Genomic DNA, 27,293 nt, shown 5'->3' with positions numbered 1-27,293 from the left:
ACAGGGTTCAGAAGAGGGATGATGCTGGGTGTATTCCTGGGACACTGTTAAAGCACAGTGATTAATGACTCCTATCAATCAGATGAAAACATTTCATAAATATGTGAAGCTTCCTTGGCTGTTGGGGTGAGATATGAATTTTTTCTTTCTTTCTTTCTTCCCTGCTCTGTCAGTGAAGAATGTCTTGATTGTACTGAGTGGTATGTATGGGAAACTGGATGTGATGGGATGGAGACAGTATCATTCCCTTTCTCCAGCTCTGCTGCGTGACCTTGCAGCGGACATAGCACTGTAGCCATCAGTAGAAGGCCCTGTGAAGAGATCGCTGAGTGTAAAATGAAGTCATATTGTCAACTGAAAAATCCATTTTCCTCCCATTTTTGTTTTTCTCCACTACAGGAGCAGTGTATTGACCAGTAAACGCTACCTCTCCGTCTTATTTCATTATACTAAAAGGCTGACATGAATTTCCTGCAGTATGAAAGTAAATGTCTGTAGATATGCCTGGCGTATAAGAAGCACAGTGCCTGTCATGCCATGATGTAAGACTAATTGAGTTGAAGGCAAACACCTTGGCTGACAGGCAGAAAGAGTGCACATAAAAACAGCAGTAAGGTAAAGACAAAAGCGTACAGCATACTTCAGTTTTATCTCTTAATTAAAAAAAAAAAAAAGAGGAAAAAAGAAGAAAAATTGTGCTTATTCTAACAACAAACTCTGTCATCAGCCTAGCGTACAGAAGTCATGTGCCAAAGTGGGATGAGCTTTTTCAGCAAGCCCTGCATGTTGAAAACAGACTTTTCCCGACTGTCAGGAAATCTCAGTTTTGGTCACAGATTCTTTCCTCCACCTTCGATAACACTGCCCACTGTTGGCCAGACTACTGTCAGGCTACAGAGACCCGTATGAAGTTCTGTCCATTCCTCTTTTGCAAGTAATTCCCCAAATGTACCCAGTGCTGTCAGGAAAAGGGTGATGCCAGTGGTGGTAAGCACAGCCTGCAACTTTTCACTTGCTGAGACCCAGAAACAAGAAGCAAAACTCCAACTGTGAGCAGAAGAAAAAACAGCAGCGAGAAGCATGGGGCAGTCCACAATGGTCCAGTCTCCTTTTAAGGTGCCAGCAACTCTAACCAGAACAGGATGTCAGGATAATGCAAAGAATCCACGCGTTTTTTTTTTACTTCCAGTTGTCCCCACCATCAGTCACCATGCCCCCTCCCCCTAAAGTAAATGAAATCAATCAGCAGGGATTTCTGTAAAATACATAAAACAGTCATCTTCCAGACTCTACCAGAAGATAAACGGTTCCAGACATTGGACCGCAGCCATTTTCCCACACATGCTACAGTGTTTTGTCATCCATATTGGGCCATAATAGTGAGCGGGTTTTTTTTTTTTTCTTTTTCCTCAGTCAACAGCCAATGCTTCTGCTTCGAGCACACAGCAACTCGCACATTAAAATCGCTGCAACAGGAGTATGTTTTTCAGTACAATTTGCAGGACGACTGCTTCATTGCTAAAAGCACAGCCTGGGGTCTTGTACAGGACTTTCACACTATCTGCTACAGCTAACATTGTCTTCTCACTTCCAACTGGAGCCTCACAGACCCTTTGGGATTAAAGCATATCACCCCAAAAACAGCCACTGAATGAAAAGAACGCGAAACAACGAGCAGTGCAAAGCTTATCTGAGAACTTGCTAACAAAAAGTAATAGGATTGCTTACAATCTCTCATGCTGGCTTGGGTGCTTGTTTCAATGAAGGATACAAACACATGAAAAAGATGCATCACAATGTGAGTTTACAATTCATTTATAAAAAAAGTATTTTAAAGCAAGTCCTTAATAATCTGTTAACACTAAATGCACTTTGGAAAGAACCACGGGGCTTTTTCATCATTAAGAAATGTGCAAGCAAATTCTATCCTTAATTAAATCAGAAGTAATTTTATTAACTGCAGTAGACTTAAACTTGCCTTACATCAGCGTAAGCAGGGGGAGAATACAGCCCCAGGGTGTTTATATGCCGCAGTTCCAGTTAGTTCAGATCTATTTGGGTGGGAACTCCTTTCCCTTTTCCAGAATGAATACTCCTGCCTACCCCTCTTCACCTCACAACTGGGGCCAAAGCAGTCTTTCTTCTATGATATTTTTCAGAAAGGTTAGGAACAAATCTTATCCTCGCCAGGAGATGACCTTATTAAACAAAAGCAGCCTCTCAACTGGTGGACACCAGCAGTTTTAAAGTTAGTTTACAAGTTTTCAAGCAAGCCACCTCAAACAGATAAGCTTATTTACATCTTAAAAATAAATAAGAACTTTAAGCAAAAGCTGTTTTATAAAGGAGACACTTAAATTTGTTTTCAAAGCCAAAAAGCCCTTCCAAACACTACTAGCTGCTGTATCAAACAGTACTGCCACAGTGTAGAAACTTACTGTCTGCAGATAGATATCCTTAGGCTTCACTGTACCTTTGAACCAAAATCACTTTCTTCTGTACTTCATTTTCTGGTTTCTTGAAATGTGATGCTCAGTTTCTGACAGATGGCTCCTCTGTCACTGAGCGCTGCTTCCGCCTCCTTATCTCTGCCAGCTAATACTTCCACCAGGCTTAGCTGTTGTCTGTGGAGCTGTGCTCTACATCATTTCTACTCTGATCAATGCTCTGCCTGGTTTTAGGTTGGCTTCTAGTCCCGCCTCCCGCTCTTGAAGAAACGAAAACTCACAGCTGGATTTTCTATAAATCATCCCTTTTAATAGCGGCTGAGCAAGTATGGCAAATACTACAGCTAAGACCTGCTGCTCTATTTGAAACTTCAAAAACAATTCTTCATCTTAATGATGCACACATGAAAGTTAATCATGTACTAAAATGGCTAATACTGAAAAATAGTGGCCAGATAATTGTGACCTTCAGGGCTCAGAAGCTGATTAATGTAACACAAAACTCCTCTCTGTTCCAGAGGGGGAATATAGTAAAACACACTGCCTCGGTGAACTGTTTTATATAATGTTTTGCTTTGAACAGGAGCTTGTCATTCTTACAAAGATAAATTTACATTTACAATATAGGGCTTTTGACAGGCTAACCCCGAATACACACTGTTTAGGCTAGCAGCCCTTAGCTTGAAAGAGCTTTTACCACGCCAGCTCTTTTGAAGTGTGAGCAGGAAATACTTTTATTTTCTGCACGGCACTGAATACTCTACACAGCACTGAACTCATTATCATGTTTAACAAAGCGTAGAGTATAAAAGCAAGGTGGTACCATAAAAATAGCACCGCGAACTTTGTTCCCATGAGCAGAGCAAAACAAAGCTGCTTCTGTAAACTGCAAATTGTTTTAATCCCCCACCCTCCAGATCTTCTTAAGAAACCGTGCTGTGGAAATTAAAAATTACTGGGCAGATCTGGATCCAGTCTGAATGGGCTGCAAAACCCAGGGGCTCTCAGCTCTTTCTGGAGTGAGAGCCGCACCCTGGCTAGAAGGGTCTGAAAGGCTCTCTGCCCTCCAACCGAAGATGAAAAGTCTCCTAACAACAACTACTATGACCCTGTGGCACACAGAGTCTCCTGACCGCTGCCCATGGCTAGATGAGCTGAGAATGGCAGTCTCGGATGTAAAGACGAAGCCCTTCAGCCTCATTTGGACACCAGCTTAGGGAGAAGCACATAACGGTGTGCCAGGAGGGGCTTTCCCCCAGCTATGCCTCTGCTTCCAGCAGTCAGGGATGCATGGATTTCACCAGAGAGATGCTGGAGTTGGACTACAGTGCTTAGTACTTACGGCAGACCCATCTTCTGTGAATGAATACAGCCCCTTTTGAAGCTGATTGTGCCCATTGATGGCATGTTCTAAAACTATAGTGGAAAAGCACAAGAAAACTACTACTGCCTACTTACACCTACTCACTAACCATTTCATTACATGCCCCACAGTTCTTACAAGTTCTGTTTTTCCACATGATAGATGACTTCACAGGCTTCTATCATATTTAAACCTCTTTTTTCTTATGCTGAACAATCTCATCTATTCAGTGCCCACGCCGATCAGCCCTGCCTCCCATCCCTGTGTGTACCACCACTCCCAGTAAGAGATGCAGTTGGTCCTTCAGTTCTCATTGCAGAGGCTGACAGTCCAGCATTTGAGTTCAAACCACACTCCTAGACTGTGACTGCAATTTGGGGAAATAGGAAAATAAGTTCAGTTTCTTTGATAAAAATTTTTGCACAGTCACTGAGGATGGTCAGTTGTAAACTGAAAGCTCTCTATAACCTCCACATAAGAATTTGAGAACAATCACAACAGATAAATTCCCAGTTACTAGCCAGGAAGCCTAAGAAAGCCATGTAGAATAAGTAACCAACAATGCTCTTAGCTGAGGGCATCATGGCTCTGATGTAGCTACTACTCTCTTAATTAGCAGCCATACGATGTGGGTCCTGGGCCTTCATCCAAGCAGCTGTGGCTCAGATTTGTCAGTAGCTTGATGATGGAGAGTGAAAGGAGCAGGGAAAAGCACCATCTCTGTGCCTGATACAAATATGTAAGGTCGAACATAATTAATCTTTCTTTCCACGTGCTGCTGTACATTCAATACTTATCAGTTATCAAAACACACGGGACTGATTAAAATTACTTGTTTGACCTTTAAAATGTACTTGAAAAACCATAAACGAGACCAATCAGTAGTATGTAGCCATTTGAATAATAAAAGAATTTTGAATCTCTAGCAAATGTTTTAAGAGGTGATTAAAGCCTTGATACCACAGTGCAACATGCACTATATAAACCCATGATGAGGATCCTCCAAGGACTGGACTGAGAGAGAGCATTTTGTCTACTGCCTGGAGTAACGCTCACAGCACACAGACCATCACCTGAATAACATGAAAAAAACATGCTGCAGGGTTTGGTTTCAGACAGTTTGGTGGTCAAGAGATCATCCAGGGATGAAGGACAGCAGGATAGTCCCTCCTGCCACTGTTCACAGACACTGTAGTCCTCACTACTCCCTCTCCTTGAGCTAGTCATGAGGTCTGCTGAGACTGGACACCGGATCAGACTTCACTGAACTTTCTGCTGGTAAGACATACCGTGAGACACAGATCTTCATTCGGGCCAGCTTACCTACAATCTCTCCTGCTGACAACAGAAGAACCATGGACCTACTTTTTGTTGAGTAGGCTTCTATCAGAGAAAACTCTTTAACAGAAAGAGTTCCTCTGTAAAGAATTACATGTCCATCCAAAGGCACTCAGTGCTTGCAGCCCCTGTGATAAAATTATGGCAGAAGGAGCAACTGCAGAGCTCCACAGCTCTGGTGAAAGTCTGCCCTGATTTGTTTTTAGAAAGCTGAATCAAGAAATCACATGGCCCTGGGGTAACTGACGTTGGAAAAGGACCTCAGGAGATCTCAAGACCAAGTCCTTTGGCCTCCTGGCCCTTCTGAAACACCAAGTTCACAAACAGTTTCAGATCCCTACAACCGCACTGGAAGGAAGGATGAGGAATACGTTATTTGCCATTTTCTTTCTAGGCAACTTGTAAACAGAAAAGATTCTTCTCAGAGCAATGAGGGCAGCTATGCCTGCTTGTCCCTGGATTACTCTTGGAAGCTGACATTTAATGCACCGAACCTTCTACCACAAGGCTGTCAGGTGGGAAGGTTTTAATACTTCAAAGGCACTCTGACTTTACAGTGTATTTACTTATAGTGCAGTAAAAAGGATTATGAGCCTCCTGAGAAGAAACCGGAGGTACTAGGACACTGCTGGAAGGATGACCAAGCCCAGCCTGCAAGGAGGACTCATGTTGTGCCAGCTCGCTTAGTTCCTGACAGACATCTCTTCCCTGCTTTGCTTTTCAGGTAGTTGAGAAACCCATTCCAAGCTGAAATGTCTTCAGGGTTGAGCTACACACTTTGTTCTTCAGCCAGTGCTGCCCTCCAGCTCAAAGGCTGGTATCCATCTTCCGTGTTCACCCTACAGCTCCAGGCAAGGAGAGCAGCCTCTACCCATGGACAGGAGATTGAAACACAGCCACTGTTCTAATCTCCTTCAACGAGCTATTTCCCTTCTAATAGCTTTTCCAAATGCACCAATATGAGCTGAACAGGGCTGGGTCATGGGGAAAGGGAACTGAACGCTGTGCTGCAGCTGGGGCCTCATGGCCTCCAGTGGAAATGAACTGGCAGCAAGGCCAGCGGTGGGGGCTGCCTTGTTAGGCTCCATTAGTGATTGACTTGCCATTAGCTTCTGATCTGCAAGCACATGTAGGCCTTTGTTCTTCACTGCTCTCAACTGCCAGCCTCCCAAGATTACAGCAGGTATTTCCTGCTGCTGACCCATAATCACACAGCCATGTAGCTGATAACTACCCTGCAGCCGCCAGCTGGGTTGACCTCAGAGGACATAGGCAGTTGGTGCTCCTCTCTGCCCTACTGTTAGCTGGTTCCCTTCAGTCCTTCATTATTGCTCCTCCTGAACTAATCCTGTAGGATGCTGGCAGAAAATTTGAGGTTTTCTGTGCTACCAGGACAGGCAGAGTCTAGGGCAGGTGTATCCAACCTGTGCTGCTTGCAGCCTGGCCAGGCTCATATTGCGGCTGCCCCCTGCTCTGCGTCATCATGGCAGCAGCTCTTCCCCACCAAGTGGCCCGGCCCTCAGCAACAGCTACACGCTGGTGTGCCATCAGCATTGTATGGGCTGAGAACGGGACACAGAAAGGGTACAGAGAAGCTCTAACTCTCATGTCCACCATACACATTCAGTTGAATTGAAACCCACACGTATAACATGTAGCATGTAGCTTGTGCCACTTGCTGAGTAGAACATAGTGATGGCCAAGAATATTTCATAGAATCATAGAACAGAATCACAGAATCCTTAGAGTCAGAAGGGACCATTAAAGGTCATCTTAGTCCAACTACCCTGCAATGAACAGTATTTCAACCTACCTAATCACAGAATCATAGGATCACCAAGGTTGGCGAAGACCTACAAGATCATCCAGTCCAATCCATCACCAATAGTTCTCACAAAACCATGTCCTTCAACACAATGTCTAAACATTCCTTGAACACCTCCAGGGTCGGTGACTCCACCACCTCCCTGGGCAGCTCATTCCAGTGCCTGACCACTCTTTCAGAAAAGTAGTAATGTTGTCTTGAAAGAAAACAGAACCACAAAAAAAGAAAAATCATGGATGAAGCATTCAAGAAAAAATGAACAGATGAGTATTTTTGTGTCCAGACAAATAAAATGGTTCTATGCTTAATTTCCACGGGAATCATGTCAGTTTTCAAAGATTATAACTGAAAACACATTATATGCTAAAATGTGCTGCCAAATTCTATGTATTTCAAAGAAAATGTTGTAAAGATAAAATAGAGGAAAAAAGTCTGTCATATCAACAATATGTATATTTTTAAAGTTACAACTCAAACAGACTCTACTATAAAAGCTAGTTATGTGGTAGCAAATGTGATAGAAAAAAAATCTAAACCATCTACTGATGGGGAGTTTATTAAGCAATGTTTGGAAAGCATGTAATTTATCTTGATTAAAAAAAGATTCTTCTAAAACCAGTTTGTCTCAACAGAATATAGCCAGGCACACTGAAGAAACTGGAAAATCTATTGAAAAAAAATTGGAGAGTAAAGTTGCTATTTTCAAACCTTATGTTTCAGTGATACATGAACGTATAGATATGACTCAATTTGCTGTTTTTGTTAGAGGTGTTGAAAACAAATATGTCACTGTAAAAATGGCTTCTTTGATGCCATTAATAGACATGACTTCATGACTTTTTCTCTATACTTTACATTTGAATAAAAAAATAAATAAATAAAAGAAAGTAAGTTTTGTTACTAATATACATGAACTATATTATATACTTTATATGCAGCCTTTTCATTCAGTACAGCCCTGGCCAGCCAAAAGGTTGGACACTCACGGTATACTATTAAATTTGGAGGTTGGCAGCCCTGTCTGTGACAGGGCATTGGAACTTGATGATCCTTGAGGTCCCTTCTAACCCAAGCCATTCTATGATTCTTTGATTCTATGGTCTAGAGGCTGTGGCCTTGAGCAGTCAAAGATGCCCTCTCCCTTCTGCTCTAGGTTTAATCCCAACATCAGAGAACACTGTCTCCTGCCTGTGGTTCTTGCAAAACCTCCTCGATTTACAACTGGTCTCTGAAATCCTGAACTCAGGAACATTTTGCTTTCAAATAAAATAAAAAATATGTTCATCAGAGTTCACATTTCTCCTACAAACACACTCATATTTTTTCCTAAAGATTATGAAATTCTGAAAAGCTACAGATATGAGAGAGTATATCCATAGATAACACTGATACACATTGAACAAAAAAAGACAGGGAACAAGGGGAAAGGAAAAACAGTATCTAGGTTGTTGTATTTGGAATTTTCCATTGAAATAGGTATTTCAAGGCAAAATCAAAAAAAAAAAAACGAATTTGAAAGTTGCAATGATAATACATTGGGTGTGAAAAACTGTCTTAGGCAGTTTTCATTCTCTTAGCCAAAACTGACATTTTTTCAAAGGGCTCCTGAGCCATTTGTCAGAGATTTACGATTTCAGTGCTTATGTAAAATAGGACAGTTGTATCATCTCCACTTGATGAGAAAGCCATATGCTTCTGCATTTTTACATAAAATACATTCTTTAAAGGATCAAAATATGTATTACCTAACTCATTTTTCAGGCAGATCTACCTCATTTGTACTTTGTACTCTTGTAGCTTCTCAGTGTCTTTCTCCTGCGGGAAAATCTCCATAGTTTACATGGCATATCTGTGTGTCATGTGTTCCCTTTAACAGCCAATATAAATGTTTTTCAAGTCAAAACTCTACAGCTTGAGTCTCACTTACAAAAGTCCAGCAGCATCTCCCTGATTTGCTCAATCACACCACCGAACGGCTGCTCAACTACCCACCTGCCTTGCTGCAAACAGGCAGTTCTCAGAGCTGAGCCAAAAGCAGCTTAGTTTGGGTCAAAATAGGTGATAAATCTCACCCTGACTCCCATCTGGTGATATAAAACACACTCCAGCAAGCCCTGTGCCCTTGCATTTCCCTTCCCAAGGACCAACACTACTGCCCTCGATTTAGGGCCATCTCCTCCCTGTCTCCCTGTTCCTGGAACTCTTGCATCCTCTGCCCTGTACTATGCCCCAACATCTGCTTCTGATAACATGAGCCTGTGGGACAACACTTCTATGATAAAACCCAGGGGCCACAAAGTGTTACTTACTGTACTTAGAATAATACGAATCCACTTTAACACGAGGTCCAGTTCAAGCACAGAAAAAGCAAAATATTTCAGTTGTTCAATCAAATGCTTCAAAGAGCTCAGAAATAAAAATTCTTGGAATTGTTGCATGAGTCAAACTTTTTACAAAAGTTTATATTAAATTGTGAATCACTGGTTTGCTTCAGGGGAGGAAAAAAATCCTGTTTTCAGCAAAATGTCCTGAAAATAAGTAATTAAAAACATCACTAACAGACAATAATCATCTGGAGTGCTAATGTCCTTCTGTACATAAAAGGCTTGAAAAGGACAAAGTAGGAGAGAAAAGTTCAGCATCAGCATTTGTCTCAAGACCCAGTGCGCTCAGGGGCTGACTCAGGATCTCTCCTGCAGTGAAACGAGCTACAACAGTTATTTCTGCTACTTTAAGGAAAAGTTAAATTTCTGAAGTCAAGCACAGCATAAAATGACTTGAGTCACAAGCAAACTACCATCTAAAATGTCATTCTGAGAGACATCACTCCTATCATCCCCCAAGCATGGGTCAGAGTGCTGTCATCATGGGCAGAAAATGTAGCAGCTACTGGTAGGTTGCAGCAGTGCTGTACAACAATATAAGAATGGAAGAAAAGAATATGGTTTCCAAATTAAACAGCAGGAGAAATTTCTGCCGACAGGATGTAATTACTGCTCTTGTAGAAGAAGTGTGGAACACTTAATGGTTTCAAGCACTAATACCTATGGAAACAGTGTGTTCCCTAAATACCCAGCCAAGTGCTAGATCACAGTTGACTTGGAGAGCAGTAAATCACCAAGAAAACATCCTGTACTGCAAAACACTTCAAGGGCCTCATTCCAAATGCTGCTCTAGCTTGAATGCTTACGTCTTTGAAATCAGGTATGATCGCAGCCCAGGGTGAAATTTTTTCCATACCTCACAGGAGCTGTCATTAACATACTGTGTGTACTACAGCCCTAAATATAGTCTTTCTATCACGAAATCTCAATGCCAGATCTATGACTATTTCACGTAATTTATCTGATAAGACTATTATGATTCCAAACAGTCTGTTTCTGAGCACACAGGATCTGAAACCACTTAAAATATATGGAATTACAGAATCATAGAATCATCAAGGTTGGAAAAGACCTCAAAGATCATCCAGTTCAACTGCTCACCTATCACCAGTATTTCCCACTAAATTGTGTCCTTTAATACAACATCTAAACATTTCTTGAACACTTCCAAGTACGGTGACTCCACCAAATCCCTGGGCAACCCATTCTACGCCTGACCATTCTCTAAAAGAAGTATTTCCTAACATCCAACCTGAATCTCCCCTCGTGCAACTTAAGGCCATTCCCTCTCATTCTATTGCTGTTATATGAGAGAAGAGGCTGACTCCCAGCTCACAAAAACCTCCCTTCAGGTAGTTTTAGAGGGCAATAAGGTCACCTCTGAGCCTCCTCTCCATACTAAACAATCCCAGTTCCCTCAGCCTCTCCTCATAAGGCTCGAGATCCCTCACCAGCTTCGTTAGTCCTTCTCTGAACACACTTCAGAGCCTTGATGTCTTTCACGTAGTGAGGGGCCCAAAACTGAACACAGTACTCAAGGTGCAGCCTCACCAGGGCTGAGTACAAAGATGCTGCTCCTGCTGGCAACCCTACTTCTGATATGACAGGATGCCATCGGTCTTCTTGGCCACCTGGGCTCACTGCTGGCTCATGTTTATCTGGCTGTTGACCAATATCCCCATCTCCGTTCCTCTACACAGTGTTCCAGCCACTCTGCCTGAAGCCTGTAGCACTGTCTGCGGTTGTTGTGGCCAAAGTGCAGGACCCGATACTTGGTCTTGTTGAACTTGAGGTATCAAGGTAGATGCAGTAAGACAACAGCATCTCAATGTTTACATGTTTCTGTTTATCATTTTCTTAAGATCTGACCAAAAAACATTTCCAGAGCAGAGGTAAGAAGCACCATCAAAATGCAGCAATGCTTTAATTATTTGTAGGATGCTTCCAATGCCTGAAAGCCTCTTTGTGGAAAAAGCATTGAGTGAAGTACTCCAGGCTTTAAAAACCCTACAGCAATTCAACTCTTGCATTTCTGTGCAAAAATTCATAACCATAGTTAGGAAAACAGGCAGAACTCTGCTCAAAGCAGCTATCCTGTTGCAAGTTTCTTATTAGTTATAGTAAGGCAGCCGTCAGCTTTAAAGAAAGCAAGTGTCCCAGAGCTTTCTTTTACTTCTATCAAAAAGGCAACATTTTCAAGTCATAGCTGTATAGCTAAGACCTCCAGCCTTCCTGCAGAAATCCACCTCCAAACAAGTCTACAAGGCTTACCTCACCTGTTGCAGAATGTCCTGCATTTTCTGGAGATTTTAAGATGGAATTTGTTGAAAAACAGAACAGTGTTACTTATCACAGGTAAAGACTGTATCTAAGCAATGAAGAAAGGCAAAGTTTTTCTGCACTGTCCTACTTCACTACTCACAAACATCAGCAGAAAAAAAAAATGCTTACATGACAATTCATTTGAGCAACTGCTTTGGAGCTTAACAGGCTGTAATCAACACATCAAAGGCTTATTTTGAACAAGCACTTATTAGAATGGATGTAAATTCTCAATGCTAGCTGTGCCAATGAGTTTGTGATTCTCCCACATTCACACTGATTGAAGAGAGCAAATGAATCTGGTTTGTGATTACTTTACAGCATCATTCTTTTCTAAAATTCTTTTTGAAAACACCCTTGTTAAGCAAAATTCAACATACTTGAGGCATGAAATGTTGTCTCCCTGACCTTTCAGAAACTCAAAGATCTAAAGTTTGCTTTTTTGTAAATTACGTTATCGACAAATTTGTTTTCTTTCATCACAGGCATGAGTGCACACACATACGCAAAAAGCTTTGCCAATCCTATGTCTGTTACTGTTGTCTTCCAGATCATTCGGAGCACCTTACAGAAGGGAGAAAGACAAATCAGACAAAAACTGGCAGTACATTACGCAGCTTTGGGCAAAGAAAAGAATGGATTCTTCCAATGTTGCTTCCTGCAAAGCAAGACTTGCTTGAGGAATCTTGCTTACGTGTGTTATCTTGGAAACTACTGGGACACATGAGGCTATCACAGCTGGTGCAGCCAACAGAGGACACTACTTCATTATAGAAATGAAGAGCCAAACACAACCAAACAGAAAGAAGGGATTTTTCAGAAGAGTCAGAGACCATGAGATTTTATTTCATTCATATCATTCTACCATCTCCTTTAACAGTCCCAGCTAGACACATTTTTGTGGACCAAAAGCCTATGACAGTCTTGTCATCCTCTCACAGAAAAGGCAACAGAGACATCCTGGCACAAAAAGACCACACTCCAGTTTTGTTCTCAAATATCATTTCTTGGAAAAAAGGCAGAAAAAGTCCTTCGCAAGATACTACGCACCCAAGAACAATGCTGCATGGTTCACTGTGAGTCATTTCTTTGCAGGCTTGGCATTCACAGTATGAACTCAGAAAAGTCATTATCAGTAACTTTGTCATTTCAAGTGCTTGCAACAGATGAAAAATAAGTCTTTACAATAAGATACCACTTCAGGGACACTCTGAGATCATCCTACTATAAGTTCAATCTAAAGCCATTCAGAATGTTCAAGCAGTATTCTCAGATGCTCTAAGTAAAGCAAGGCATACTACATCCAACTTGAAAAAGAGTTCTTCAAGGGAAAATGAAATGCTACAGTAAGCGATACAGGTGCCAAAGGAGGCAATACACTTTCCCCTTGCTCATGCCAAGGACTGCCTATTTTCTTGGATTAACCCAAAGTGAGCCTACTATAGTTCTACTGTGTTTTCTTCTCTCCACTTCATTACAGCCAAGCAAAAACACGGAGAAAAGATGTCACATAAGACCACTTTTCAGGAAAGTTTTTCTTTGTTTTAAGAAACTTAAAGGACTTACCTCAGACAAATACACAGTTGAAGGAAAATGCACACTGGCGTTCTTATCATATGGGAACACCTTGTATGATCTTTGAAAGAAAGTTTACCTATGAGTTTCATTTGTATTTGTCATATTTTAAATACCACTGTTAGAGAAGTCTGAATGAGCAAGCAGAAAGAAGAAAAAAATGTAAGAACTGTGGGTTTTTTGAATCATCCTTACAGACTTGTAAATGAAGAAAACGGCAGTATGATATGAGTGATATGAGCAGTACCAACACCCTGAATCATCTTCCATCTCCACTCCCAGCAGGATTATCTGGCAGGCCCATGGAAGAGACATCATGTTCTTTGAGCCTACATCAACCGAATTATCAAATATAATTAAGGGTCAGGACTTACAGCAGCATATGAACAAACCAGCCTAATTCACAGACGTTTTCTGAGCAGCTCTTTTTTGTACTTGTAACTTCTTTCCTGTGCTGATGTTTTAACGTTTTGTGCTGTGTGAAGTTGTATCATAATCACAACCTTTGTGTTAGAAAGAGTGACAGAAGTTTATCGTCAACTCAAGCACATCTATCACCTTAAAACTCTAAGGAACAGTTTCTCAGACCTCAGCAAATTCACCCAAACTTAGGTGAAATCAGCCAACAGGCCCGAGAGCTGCTGAGGGTGGGAAGCAGAGACAGACTGCACAAAAAGAGTGTTTTCGTAAGTCTTGCTACCATAGGAAACCAGGGAAATCGTATACTGGCTAAAATGAAAAGTTTTCCATAGATTTATTTACTGGCTGGAAACTCCTGCAGCTCTGGCTGTTGCCCACTAGAGGCCGTGAAGCACTTATGTCTTTCCTGACCCAGATTACCAGAACCGAATAAAAAGGAAATGAGAAATGGAAAACTCACTGAAACCTAAAAATCCTGTGGGCATTAAAATCTCTAAACCTCTCCCATCCCCGGCAGCCTGGTGGGAGCAATCAGCTGCTCTCATGTGGAACAGGAGACTAGCAGAGGACTTGCTGGAGCAGGCCAGGGATGAGCGTGTGGGGCAGCTGAATGGCGGGTGGCTGCTCCTCAGTGTAAACAATGAGTAGTCAAACTTAATGGGCCTCTTTTAAAATAAATTCTTCCTTTTTAGTATCCTTCAGAACTGCATCAGAGCCTGGCAGGCTGCAGCTGTCAACAAGAAGGATGTCAAGTGTGAGTGGGATTCAACGAGGGGAGTCTGCTGGAGAACTAAAGCAACAAACAGGCATGGGGAGAAGGCCTGACATGCTGGGAAGAATCCTGAAGATGTCTGCTGGTGTGAGAGAAAGGTGAGGTGAGAAGACACTCAGCTGGATCAGCACAGTGGAGGTGGGAGGCTCAGACAGAGGCAGGACTATCATCACAAGTCAGGCTGGAGGCAAACAGGGGAATGGATCAGGACCCGCTGGTCAAGGGAGTGAACCAGCACACTGGGGGGACACATCATACCCTGAGTGAGTGAGCGACACAGCAGACGTGTCAAAAAATTGGAGATGAAAGCAGCTGCAGAAGAGCTGTGCTCTAATGGGAAAGCATCAAAACAGAACTTGTACATGGAAAGCGAAAGAACATGGCTCCTACAAAGCTCAGCACTGAAAATCAGAGTTAAATGTCTTTTTGGAAACATAATTTGTTGCAGGTTATCTAGGAACCGACAAAGGGTCAATGTAGATCAGATTATTCTTTGCAGTTATTGATTGCCCTGCTTTCAGCAACACTGAGTTTAATCTGGCATTGTGCTGTTCACAAACCCAGCTTAATTATGGCCCATTTAAGTCCCTTTATCTTCTGCTGTCTGGATTAATTGAATACTTTTGTGTCTTCTGAAAACTCTGTGGTGTTTTCCATGCTTTTGCAATAGATCATTAAACAACATAACTATGTCACAGTATTCCTAAAATGAAATTTCAAGGCAGCCCAATGAAAACCAATGGCCTTAGTGAAAATGTTCACTTATTTCTCTTCTTTGAAGAAGTCCTCATGTATTTGGCAACCTTGTGGTCAAACATTCTATTAAAAAATATACAGAGAGAATATATAAAGATTTGGGGACTGTGGATTTAAGTCTCTCCTGGTTTGTGTGTAGACACCTCAAAATATTAAGGTATTATGCAAGAAGTGAAACTTCTTTGGGCCCCTCACTACAAGAAAGACATTTAGTCCCTGGAATGTGTCCAGAGAAGAGCAACAAAACTGGTGAGGGGTCTGGAGCACAAATCTTATGAGGAACGGCTGAGGGAGCTGGGATTGTTTAGTCTGGAGGAGGCTCAGAGAAGACCTTATTGCACCCTACAACTTCCTGAAGGGAGGTTGTGATGAGGGGGGATTTGGCCTCTTCTCCTAGGCAACAAACAGGACCTGAGGAAATGGCTGCACTATGTACCAGAGAAGGTTTAGGTTAGACATAAGGAAAAACTTTTTCTCTCAGAGAGTGGTCAGGCAGTAGAATGGCCTGCCCAGTGAGGTGGTGGAATCGCTGTCCTGGCAGTGTTCAAGAGGTATCTGGATGAGGAGCTACGAGACATGGTTTAGTAGCTTGTGGTAGAAAGGGTAGTGGGAGGACGGTTGGACTAAATGATCTTGTACGTCCTTTCCAATCTTGTGGTTCTATGATTCTAGGATTCTTTTCCTCTGAAAGCTGTTTTACAAGAAACCAGTGATGCGGTAGTTTGTGCCTAAATATACAACTTGGACAGCTCAATGTGGATGGAGATTTTGGTTTTTTTGCACCCCACCTTTACAAGGAGCTGGTGATAAGCTCTGAAATGCAGCAGAGGGATTGCTTGAGGCAGATGTCCCTTTCCTCTGCTTCCGGCCCAAACTCTGCTGGGTATCACACAGCTTCTCTGATTGATGCTCAAGGAGAAGCAATGCTAACTTCTAACATGGTCCACTTAATAGGCAGCCCTGAGAGCAGCTACAGGTGTTCACATACTCTTTAATCTAATCTTTTGTTTTTCTGTCTGGTGTCACAGAAGTCGTGCTTAATAGGTTTGCAGTTATTAGGCAGTTAGAAAAGTTATTTGCACTTTGCGGTTCGCTGCCAGAAGTGCAGCAAGAGACAAGCACCAATGTCTTGTGAATCCCACAGCTGCCGTGTCTTTTCCATTTAAAGAAAGAACAGTTGCTTGAGGCATTGTAGAGACATGCAAGAACACAGAAACAGTTTGTTAATACTTAATAATTTGTGAATTCACAGTTATTGAGAGCAGATGGTCAGTTCTCACAGTGAATGAACCTTAAATCTAGACTTACAGGACTGCTGCAAATGACAAAATGATACCAAATTCATAAAAAGAAATCCTACATAGCCACAGAGCCTGGCTTAGAATTGAATCCCATAGAAAGTGGCTTAAACTCAGATAAAGTTGTCGCTGATAAACTGAGTCACAGGCTTTATTCCAGTTTCATTCCGTTATTTTTCCTGGTATATTTAACTCTTATAGCAGTCAAAACTAAGCTAAAATAATAAGATTCTTAATAAAATAATTATATTAGCATCATCAATAAAGCTAGGAATTAAGATAATCCTTCCTTGTGCCACTGCAATTCTGTGGCAGCAAGATTAGTGAGAATGGAAATAGAGATCTGAAGTTACACATAGCCATCCAAACGTTGCTTTAACAAATTAATCTCTGACATATTCCAGAGCTTGTGAATTCTTTCCATACTCATGTTGCTTGTAAAGATTCTATAAAACAGCTTTATAGAGGTATGCATGAAATACTCTTCAGTGCAGACTGTGGGCAAATACAAGTTATTACTGCTATAGGTAATAGCGGGTCTATACAAATGGAAGGACTTCCATAAGACCACATGCCTTTCAGCCTACATTTCTGTTTCTTACCTCATTTTCTTAATCAAATAGGAATGTAACTACCGGGGGGAAGAAGGGAGGCTTAAGCAAAGAGTTTTGTTAAGTGGCTCTTTGTGCATGTGTCCTACAGTTGAATTCCAAATGGTCAGTCACCTCCTGCAAGGGCCCTGAAGTCATCCTCCAAAACCTCCTTCCCTGAGACATATATACTTAGCTTTCCAGCTGATACCTCCGGACTGTGAATAGTGAATGATGATTAAGGTTAATGTGACTGCCAATTTACAAGTCTTTGCAAATGGGTAAACAAGTAGTGAACTCTGTGTGCTGACCCAAAGGCAGCTGACAGGGAGAGTATTAACACCTGACTCACCGAGCTTTTAAGTTAGAAGAAAACTGCACTCTGAACTGCAGAAGGGCTCTGAATATCAACCAAAAGGCTACAACAGCACTAATGACAGAGATAAGGCATATCTGATGGAAAAAATGTATGCCCATTGTATTTTCAGCAGAGGAAGGGATGTTGGTTTGGTAGGACTGGTGATCAATGCAACTTACTCTGACAGATCCTTCCATTCTAGATCTAGGGCTAACAGAGCACACACACACTTGGTTTGCCCTGTCATTGCTCAGTGTTGGTCCTGTATTACTTATTTTGACCATACTCATCTGGCTTTGGCAGTGAACAAGTGAACTAGGCCGCTCATGATGGTGTGTTCAGTCACAAGGACTTTGAAACTGCGTTATAAAATCCTGAGATTTAGCTGATTGTACACATGACATTCATTTCTGTATTGAGTACTTCATAGGCGTATTTGTGATAATACACTTTTTTCTCCATATTAATGACATAGGTCATATTTATTTACACCTCAGCCTCTGTGCATTTCATGGCTTTGAATATACCAAGCCCTGCCACAGTGCCCCCTGGAATGACAGTGCTTCCAATAAGGAATGAAGTTAGAAACAAATAAGAAACCAAACAGCCATGCATGGTTCAACAGCGACTTAAGGAAGATCTCTGGCAATGCCTGCTGCTGTTTCCTCTCCTACACATCTCTGTTCCTAACCTAGTATTTCTGTGAACTTACTGACTACTCCATGTTGACTATTGACCCATAAGAGCTCTCTTATTGCCTTCACTTTGTGGGATGGAATCAGCTTAATACCATGTGAGTACCACCCTTCTCTGAGAAATCAATGAAGCTCCTGCACTGCTATTTTTTATTTAATGTTCCTTTCTCTGACTGCCCCTAAAAACCCCCTGACATTACCTGTGGGTACATGAATTTGCACTTGCAGACAGGATAGAATTTAAATTTCCAGGTATATGCTTATCATATCATGCTCATTAGACTTAGGAGGAAGTTTTTCACACACAGGGTGGTGACTCAATGGAACAGGTTGCCCAAGGAGGCTGTGGATGCCCCATTCCTGGATACATTCAAAACCAGGCTGGATGTGGCTCTGGGCAGCCTGGTCTGCTGGTTGGCAACCCTGCACATAGCAGGGGGGTTGAAACTAGATGATTCAACCCAGGCCATTCTATGATTCTACAATTCCATGACAAAAAAGCTCTAGTCTATATTGCGCAATCAACTTCACTCTCCTCTTAAAGCAAAAATCTGCATAGCAAGCCAGTTCATTTCCAGGTCACTGTAAAATTCAGCAAGTCCATGTTCTGGCTTCATGGCACAATGTACAAAAATAAGCTGATACATATGGCAAGCTTACCCTGCAAAAACACTTCCCCTACCTGTTGTTATGGAATCTGCAGGTGCTAAAGTTGTTTTGCAGAACTGTTGAGTGTTGTAGCCATTTGCAGAATCCTTTTGGTTACAATTCCTTTTTTAATACTGAACTTGGAAATCCTAGGAAACTTTAACAGTCCTGCACTGTCAGCTACAACATCATGTTAAGATTTTGGTACCTGGACTCAGTACCGCAGAACTGCTTCAAAGCCTTACGAACCACTAAGAAAGAAAAGATTACACAAGTTGTTTTTTATGGAATGCAATGTACTTCATAAATTGAAACTCAGTATTAAAAAAACTATAGAAGAATATTTCTAGAAATACACTAATAACAGTGCATTTGCCTGAATTGTTTTGTGATCCCACAATTATTTTATTAGCTGATGGTATTGTATATTCTGTAACAATTCCATAACAATTAAATATATGGTGACAGCTTCATAGAAAAATCTAAGAGGAATACTCCATGACAAGCTGGTGCTGTAAGCACTTGGTTGATTCATGACCAACTACTCAGGCCCTGCAAATAAAATGTATTACCAGCATAAAACTCGCTTTTGAATGGCGTAACTACACCAGTCTGCTTAGCTGGCATCCCTATGAGTCCACCAAGCTATTCTGAATAGTTTTATTTTCCTAGGAGGTTGTAAAAAAAAGTTTCACAATAGCTGCAGTGATGATCTGAGGTAGCACTGTAGACAAAATGGCGAGATAGGATGTGATAATGAAACAGTCATCTGAAAAGAGAATTTTTTCATGCGTTTCGGTAGCTTCACCATTTCTGTTCTTTTTCTTCTTTATCAACCTCATGTAAGCAACATCTCCTTTAAAGAGAGCTCTACCATTAATAGTCCTGGTGAACAAGCATGCAAAATAGTAACAATATTAGCAAGAAAAAATGTAATTTTGGCATCTGGTATAATAACTGCAAGGTTCCAATGGAAAATGACCATTTGAAAACTGCTGTGATCACACAGTATTTGGACCTCTGTTCATCAGCAGAGAAGGATCTGGAGCTGGCTTAGCCACTCAAGGATTTCAGATTTCCAGACACATTTCTAATTTTATATACACCATTTTTTCGTCCTTTCTAAATCTGACACTGCTCTTCCTTAAGGGCCAGGATTTGGAAAAAAAAAAATAGCAGAAAATCCCATGGGATTGAAAACAACAGATGTTGTCTGTTTTAAGCTTTATTCCAAATCGCTGAATTTAGTGCTTTTAAGATTTTTCTGCCTCTCTTTGCAGAAGCCTGTGATTTGCTCTTTAATGGATTTTCAAGAAGTTGACTGGGACTGGAATATATGTGAGATTTTCAACTTTAAATGTGCCATTTTTCTGGGGAGTTACTAAAAACATAGTGAAAATAAGAGAGAATCAGTATCAAGGCAGTATCACTGTGGATCAGTACTTTAAGCAATAAGCCCAACATATTACTGCCCCAGCAAATGGGCAGTGCATGCTGCTCATGTCCCACTCAACTGCCCTCGCGCTTCCTGCTCCTCCATTTCAGCACTGCTCAACTGCCAAGCTCAAATTACAGCATCCTTCCCCTTCACTACTGCAAAGGGATTTGCTAGCTTTCCTTAGAAACAAAATTACTTTTTTTCCTCCAGAATCAGTAATGTTCCAGCACCTTCTCTTCTGCTCTCCATCACCAGAGATACGGCCAAATAGCCCCAACCTGCAGCAGTAAAACTCATTCCTTTTCCAGGTGAGTGACTGCATCTTTCGAAAAGATGCTGCGATTGTGATTCATTTCATGGTAGACGTGCGCAAGGTGAATCCGGTATTGCAAGAGTATTTTGAAGATAAGTGGGGATGGATTAAATCATAGTAGATCAGTAAGAAATGGTAAGAACAGTGTAGCTAAAAGCAGGATCTGCACTCTGCTTTAAATGTACATTAATATTAAGTAATGTAAAAATATGAGAAGAGGAAACAGGAATGCAGACTGGGCAAATGCAGCCTGGAAGTCAATGGTTCCAAAAAAGCTTGAGTGGAGAAATAGCGATGTGGAAAAAATAACTTTAATATACATCAGGGAAATAAAAAAAAAGTAGGGAAGGATGCTGAGGACAGCTTTGACATTCATTTCAAAAGATCTGAGAGGATTCAAAAAACAACCACAGAAGGTATGAGAGCGTTGGCTATTGTACAACAAGCAACAGCAGTTTCACTCATCTGAAAAAGAAGTTTGGGAGAGAATTTTATCACAGTGTGGTCGTACCTAAAAGTAAAGATCTCCTCATTCCATGAAGAGAGGCTAACAAGAACCAGCATCTGGAATGCGAGCACATATTCAAATTCAAAGGTAAGCATTCGTTTTATACATTTTTTGCACAAGAGAATTTAATTCTAGATCAAACTGCCAAGGAATGTGGTAGATTCTACTTCTGTCTGCAAGGCAAGACAGGATTCTTTTTGGGGAAGGGTGCTGAAGCTAAGCAACCAAGTTATGTTCTCATCACAAGGCAGGAGACAGATGGGAAGCCAGGCCCAAAGAGCTAATGGGTTTACGCTTTATCAGGTCAGATCGTTCCATTAAGTGTCAGAAGCTGTGTTTACAGTGAATATAGCTGCAGTCATTAATAAAATTAATTGAAACTGACTACCCTTTATTTAATCACATTTGCATTGGTGCAAGATCACTGAATTGCAAATGCATGAAATATTAAACCTAATCTCTTCACAGGTGGTGAGATTTTAACAATACCTTTATAAACCCTTGATCCCTATTTTATGCCTCAGTTTCCTCATGCATTCCATTTTTTACAATAGCACATACATTACAGAAGCAAGAGGAGTTAACCTTTAATGCATTTGTGTTGGCTGCCAACCTTGAAATGGATACAACTATCAGTCCTTGAGGAACTGGTGTGCTATTCATGTTCTCTTAGAAATAAAAATCTATTTTTCAGGTTAGTGTAGAGAAAAAAAATATATATTTTCTGGTCTTCAGCGAGGACATCTCAGTTTGATACTCTGTCACAGAGTTTGCTCTAGGGTTGTTGAGCAACTGCGAAGGAATGTGCCCATAGGATTTGCCACATGTAGGATATACAAAAACTCAGTTTAATCAGAAGTGATTTTAAAATTTTTTTTCCAGACTGAAATTCTAACATATTCATCTTCCAGAAACAAGGTTTGGCTCTGGACTTCACCAACGCCTTTCCATTTCCCATCTGAAGAACAAGGATGCTGGGACACGCTGATATGAAATCCAGAGCCAAGCCTTAGACAATAGCAACGCTGGAAACAATAGCGCCATCATGAGCTCCAGGCTCAACAGTTTTGAGGTGTGCTGATGTCGTCTGTCCTGAGCCCATGGACTCAGAAGACTTTTGCAAAAACAAAAGCGACCTGAACTGCATGTATGGAAGACTTCAATGTGACCTCCAGTCTCCTGACCAGGACACGGGGAATCCAGAAACCAGCTACTGAAGTCAACCTTGAGTCTTCACAACTTTATCAAATGTGGCACGCTTTTACTAAATGTTTCAATCCTACCACAACACCTGAGAAACTCTGACTGAAAGACCAGCATGCCCTGTAATACTTCTGTTTCTTCTCTTTTTTTCCTGGTCTGACTATTTTATGGTCTCTGGAATACGTGTTGGTTTCAGAAACAGAGCAAAGAGGGTCATTCTGTTTTTTTGACACCATCTCTTTGCAGAAACTATATTTTTGTGTAACAATCCATGTGGACAAGGCATGTCTTGCCAATTTCTGTAATTTAGTTTTATGAAGAATATGCAATGATTCAATAGAGAGGAGAAAACATAGCTGTAAAGAAACAGAATTAAAAATATGTCCATCTGCACTAACGCACTCATCTGGAGAAGTGAGCTACCATGAGACAACATAGATAGATAACGTGTTTTAAAGAAGAAGCTGTAAGCTGCATCCTTCCAGCCTATTCCTGGGAACATCCTGATGAGTGCAAAGAGAACAACTGTGAAGCGCTCAACATGCTGCTAATGTGCGAAGCCCTATGTTCTGGGGAGAGAAGAGCATTCAGCAGTAATTGAATCATTCAGGGCTGTACTCGGTGGATACCCTAAGGTGATTATGTTCAGAATAGAAGCTTTCAGAATGCCATTTAGTAAATGAAAACAGAGTTGGATACCAGTAATAAACTCGTGCCCTCCAGCTACTCATTTTTTATAGCAACTTAATTGAAACATACAAATCATTTAATGCCTCGTACCTAGCAAAGAGGGCAGCACTGAGACAAAAACAACACACACTGCAATAGAGCAGTAAACTGTAATTTTGGTTGCAGGAAGGAACAATTTGCTGTTACGGTTTTCTTTCTCCCATGATCGACAAGAGCGCGTCATACCCTGAGTGCTGCGAGTTGGGTTCCTGCAACTTTCCAAGTGCTAACGGACCCAGTAAAGTGAAACCCAGAGTAAAAAAAATCATTTTCCTTTCCCATTGTGTCTGCATTAGCAACTGAATCATAAGATTTCTATTAGCTAATTTGCAAGAAACAGGATTTTATTATCTTTAAAGAACAGGCATATATTTATCGTATGCTTAAATTATAGTCATTAAAATGACATATTACCATTACAGTTTGCATTCCTGCCTTTTATATGCATTTAGTACTTTTTATGATAACATTCAAAGAAAATTTCAGCAAGATTTATTCTAAGTTTTTCAAATCAGAAGTACTTCTTGCAGACAGATGTCTCTCATTTAGCTGGTTTATTAAACTGCACTCCACAAGAACTGCGAATTGGCTTTGGAGATGTAGAACTGGAATTTTCTAAAGCTGCAGCTCAAGAAGAAAAAAACATTTACTTGTAAGTAAAAAATCATTAGCGAGAGAAGCATAAAAAGGAAGCCTCTCTTCTTGAGAGCAGAAAACATTCCCTTTTTAGTAGTGTACTTCAATACAGAAACTCCAGCCTAAATGCTCAGTACTCCCTGTCGTTTTACATCCTGGAAGTTCAGCAGAGTGGTTGAGTAAGATTTGGACTTAGGTCTGAAGATGAGTTTGGGCATGAGCACTACTTGCTCAGACCTGACTTCGTCATCCTGGGAAGGGCAAAGGCGCCAGAGAACAACATCCTCTTCCTCTGGAGGCCAAGAAGCCACCCCCAGTTGGTGCCAGCAGCCCCTCCTGCCACACGTTGCTCCACACACCTGTCTGGGCTGCAAGATTTCTGCAAAGCCTGAGGCTCCAGCCATCATCCCACACTCTCTTCCTGCCTATTTCCAGCCCTTTTTTTTTTGCACTACTGAAGGCTGCAAGTATTGTGCACAGCTACTGAAGGATTTTGCAGGCTGTCTCTCCCATGCAGCAGAATTCCATCATTTTGTGCAGAAGATTAGTTAGCATTAGTTGCTTTGAAGATAATTGCTCAACAACAAATTCACTTCTTAACACTCATTTACATTTCCTAGAAGTTTTGTCAAACTACTGCCTTTGAGGCTGACGCTTTCTGTGTTTAATCTCAGTCCAGTGGTGATTTCCATGCATGTAAACGTAAATCCGAATAGTTTACCTGTTCTCAAATCAGACACACGCATGAGATGGTTTCCCTGGGAGCCAAATCCAAACACCTGCATAATTGCTCAATGTTAGAAAAATATTCCATTGAGCTCTAAGGAATAAGGCAAGTTAGAAGAAAATGTGGTTTCAGAGACATGAAAATATGAAAGTACTGGAGTACTTGTTGCTGCCACTGATGAGGGTGGCCTGGGCAACATCTGGCTCCTGGGGCATTAAGCCCCAGAAATGGGCTATCAGCAACAAGGGATGTGGGCACCAGTTCAGTCATCGTATCGAGGCAGAAAACGTTAATTATCGGAGTGGGCAACAATTCAGACTAAACCCTGTTCTGTATGAAAACTGAGTTTTCAGGGAAGTCTTTACTTTCCCCGAAAAGGTGGGAGCTGGGGTGAAAAATTTAGCTTTATTCATTCCATGTGAAAACACGGAGTGTGTGGGAGGCCGTCATTTTTTCACAGCCGAGAGTCTTAATTACTGGTGCGGTGAAATTAATGATCACTCAATACTGTTAAATAGAAATCAATACTTTTGTGTCTGTCCCATATGGCCTATTGCTAGATAGTTATTCATGGCCGTATTTCTCTCATCCTGTGAATATTAATGAAGTAGGAAAGACTGAATATATATATCATTGGCTTGGAAACAAGGATTTTGCAAATGCAGGCCCTCAGCAAAACAGATTATAGTTAGCAGCAAGCTGATCTGTGGGATGCTAAGCAATACGTCTGCTCTAACATAATCCTTCATTTACTGTTCTGATGCTTGTTTACTTCTGTCACCATTTATTACAACAGTGTCCTGCAATAATTAAAAAAGACAGGACAACATCAACCTTTAGTGCCTCCTTGCCAAGATAAGCGAGTTGCCCTAACAAGAGATGCCTGACAGACAAGTACAAATGGGGCCACATTCGCTCCGATTAGCTGTGTGACGGCTTCCTACGTGAGTGAGGCACTGCAGAGCAGCAGGTCGTTAGAAATTACCCTGCCATGGGATGACTGGTGTGTATAGATTCTGCAATCCTATTAAGGCAGAGGCAGGTTTTCCATATATTTTACATGACTAACCATACAAGCCTGAGACTCGGTGCTTGGGTGAATGTGTGCAGGGCCTCACACAGCCAGACCCTGGCCCTGATGGATTATACAGCTCAATAAATTAATTTCTAGGCAGAAAGTTACTACCAAACGCAGAAATCGTGTATTGCTCAAACTGTATCTGATCCTCCATATCATATCATTACTGAATAAATCAGAAAGTGTAGAGGCAATAAATGGGTAAGCAGCTCAAAGGGTTTAATACATTTAACACCTAATGGATGGGACCCTCAGGTCCTGAGACGGAATCTGAAGGTGAAAGAAACCCCAGCTTGCTTCAGCCTCTCCTGCCAGGGTCATCAGGGGCTCCACAAAAAGGGTATTTGCTGTAGCAGCCACATTCCATTTGAGAAAATTCTGACATTTTTTCAGGAATAGGTCAGATTTTTGATGCCCAGGAGCAAGAGACGGTGCCACTCAGTGACCTGTGTGAGGGATTACCAGTCACTAAGACACTCCCAGGCAGCGGTGGGTGCGGGCAACCCATAAGGCCATTAAGGCAATCCTGCTGTGTTACAGAAACATAAGGAAACAACCCTACAGCTATGACTAAGGCCCACTGGTATTTATGACCTCAGAATATTTTTGTCCCTAGCACAGGGCAAAGCAAAGACAAATGTTATATGCTGGTCTTAATGTAATATCTTATGCAATTATATACCGTTTTTTAACATAAGAAACCTAAATTTCCCACCTGAAAAGCTTTTACATTTTTAATTACTGAGTGGAGAAGAAACACAATATCTGTACATATCATAATCCATATGTTCACATCATAAGCCTCTGGCCTTGCTTTGCTTTCAGTTGCTGATAGTCATATCTTTCTTGCATGTGCTCCTCCCGTCTGTTGTAACCAACTGTCGCCCCTAAGCCTACACTCAGCTTCGACCCTGCAATGACTCATGCAGTTGCTCAATATAACCTCCTTTGTTTGTGTGGAACTACATGCAGCATATAAAGATAAGGCTCAGAGACACCACTGTAAGCTTTCTGAGTAAATTTGTTTTGTCAAATGTCTGTCAAAAGCCTGGAGCAAAGGTGCTGCAGCTGCTCCTGCAGTGCCAATAGCACTGTGCACTGAGCTGGCATGGGCTGAATTAAGAGACTTATTCACTTCGAGCAGCTTTGATCTCTTCAAGTAACATCAGAGCTGGTGGATAGATGTGGTGCCATGCAATGGAAATAATGGCACTGCAGATGTGGTGAGACATCCATGCCCATTAGGTGGAGGTCTCTAAGCAGATCCCACCGACGCAGCTGGATGGCTCCTTTAGCCAAGTAACTCCTTCCTCAGTAAGTACTACTGCCGTGTTTCATGTCTGGTTTGGGGATTCCCCTTGTGCTGCTTTTGAAAAACAGGGGAGGGTTCCCATTTGTGAACTGAAATTCTCTTCTACCTGCTATTATAAACCAGTCACTGTTTTTCATGCAAAACTTGCAGAAAATTGTAATACAGATAACCAGTCCACAACGACCCCTTCCAATGATTTGTTTGTGCAGTGTATTTTTAGCCCAATTTCCTAAGGAAATGATGCTCACACAACCATGCTTTGTATGGTGCTCAGTCTTGTCTGTCTGTCCTTCTGTCAGTGCCAGGCTCCTCATCCCCTCTGCTGGTAACTTTTGAGTGAATTGGCTGTTTTGTGAGACAGATGGTTCAAAGGTATTAAAATCTTACCAATTTTCTCAGTATAAGCAGCAGGGTAATGGAAAGAGAGCCTCTTAGTGGCCTGCTGAAGAAAAGGCTTCAGCACAAATTCAACCCTTTTTAAGCCTACGAAAATCCACACAAAGCTCAAGCTCTCTGTGCAAACTCAGCTCAGGGAAGCCTTTGCTGAACCTGGCACTG

The 27,293-nt window shown here is 41.5% G+C and overlaps 1 protein-coding gene across 12 annotated transcripts in view; it reads right to left on the bottom strand.

Annotated features, from left to right (window-relative positions):
* Positions 1 to 27,293, bottom strand: part of STARD13 (StAR related lipid transfer domain containing 13) — a 300,043-nt gene that overhangs the window by 78,194 nt on the left and 194,556 nt on the right. Inside the window, exon 1 of one of the 12 annotated variants that reach the window (XM_046909825.1) lies at positions 2,439 to 2,652. The exons of 10 other annotated variants lie outside the window; for them this stretch is intronic. The gene's annotated coding sequence lies outside the window, so the exon portion shown is untranslated. Of the gene's footprint in view, positions 1 to 2,438; positions 2,653 to 27,293 lie in introns of those variants that run through there. One more of the 12 variants, XM_015278527.4, reaches the window with a different exon arrangement.

The sequence above is a fragment of the Gallus gallus genome, chromosome 1, assembly GCF_016699485.2.
Source record: "Gallus gallus isolate bGalGal1 chromosome 1, bGalGal1.mat.broiler.GRCg7b, whole genome shotgun sequence".
Taxonomy (NCBI): domain Eukaryota; kingdom Metazoa; phylum Chordata; class Aves; order Galliformes; family Phasianidae; genus Gallus; species Gallus gallus.
This window is presented reverse-complemented; position numbering and strand designations above follow the sequence as displayed.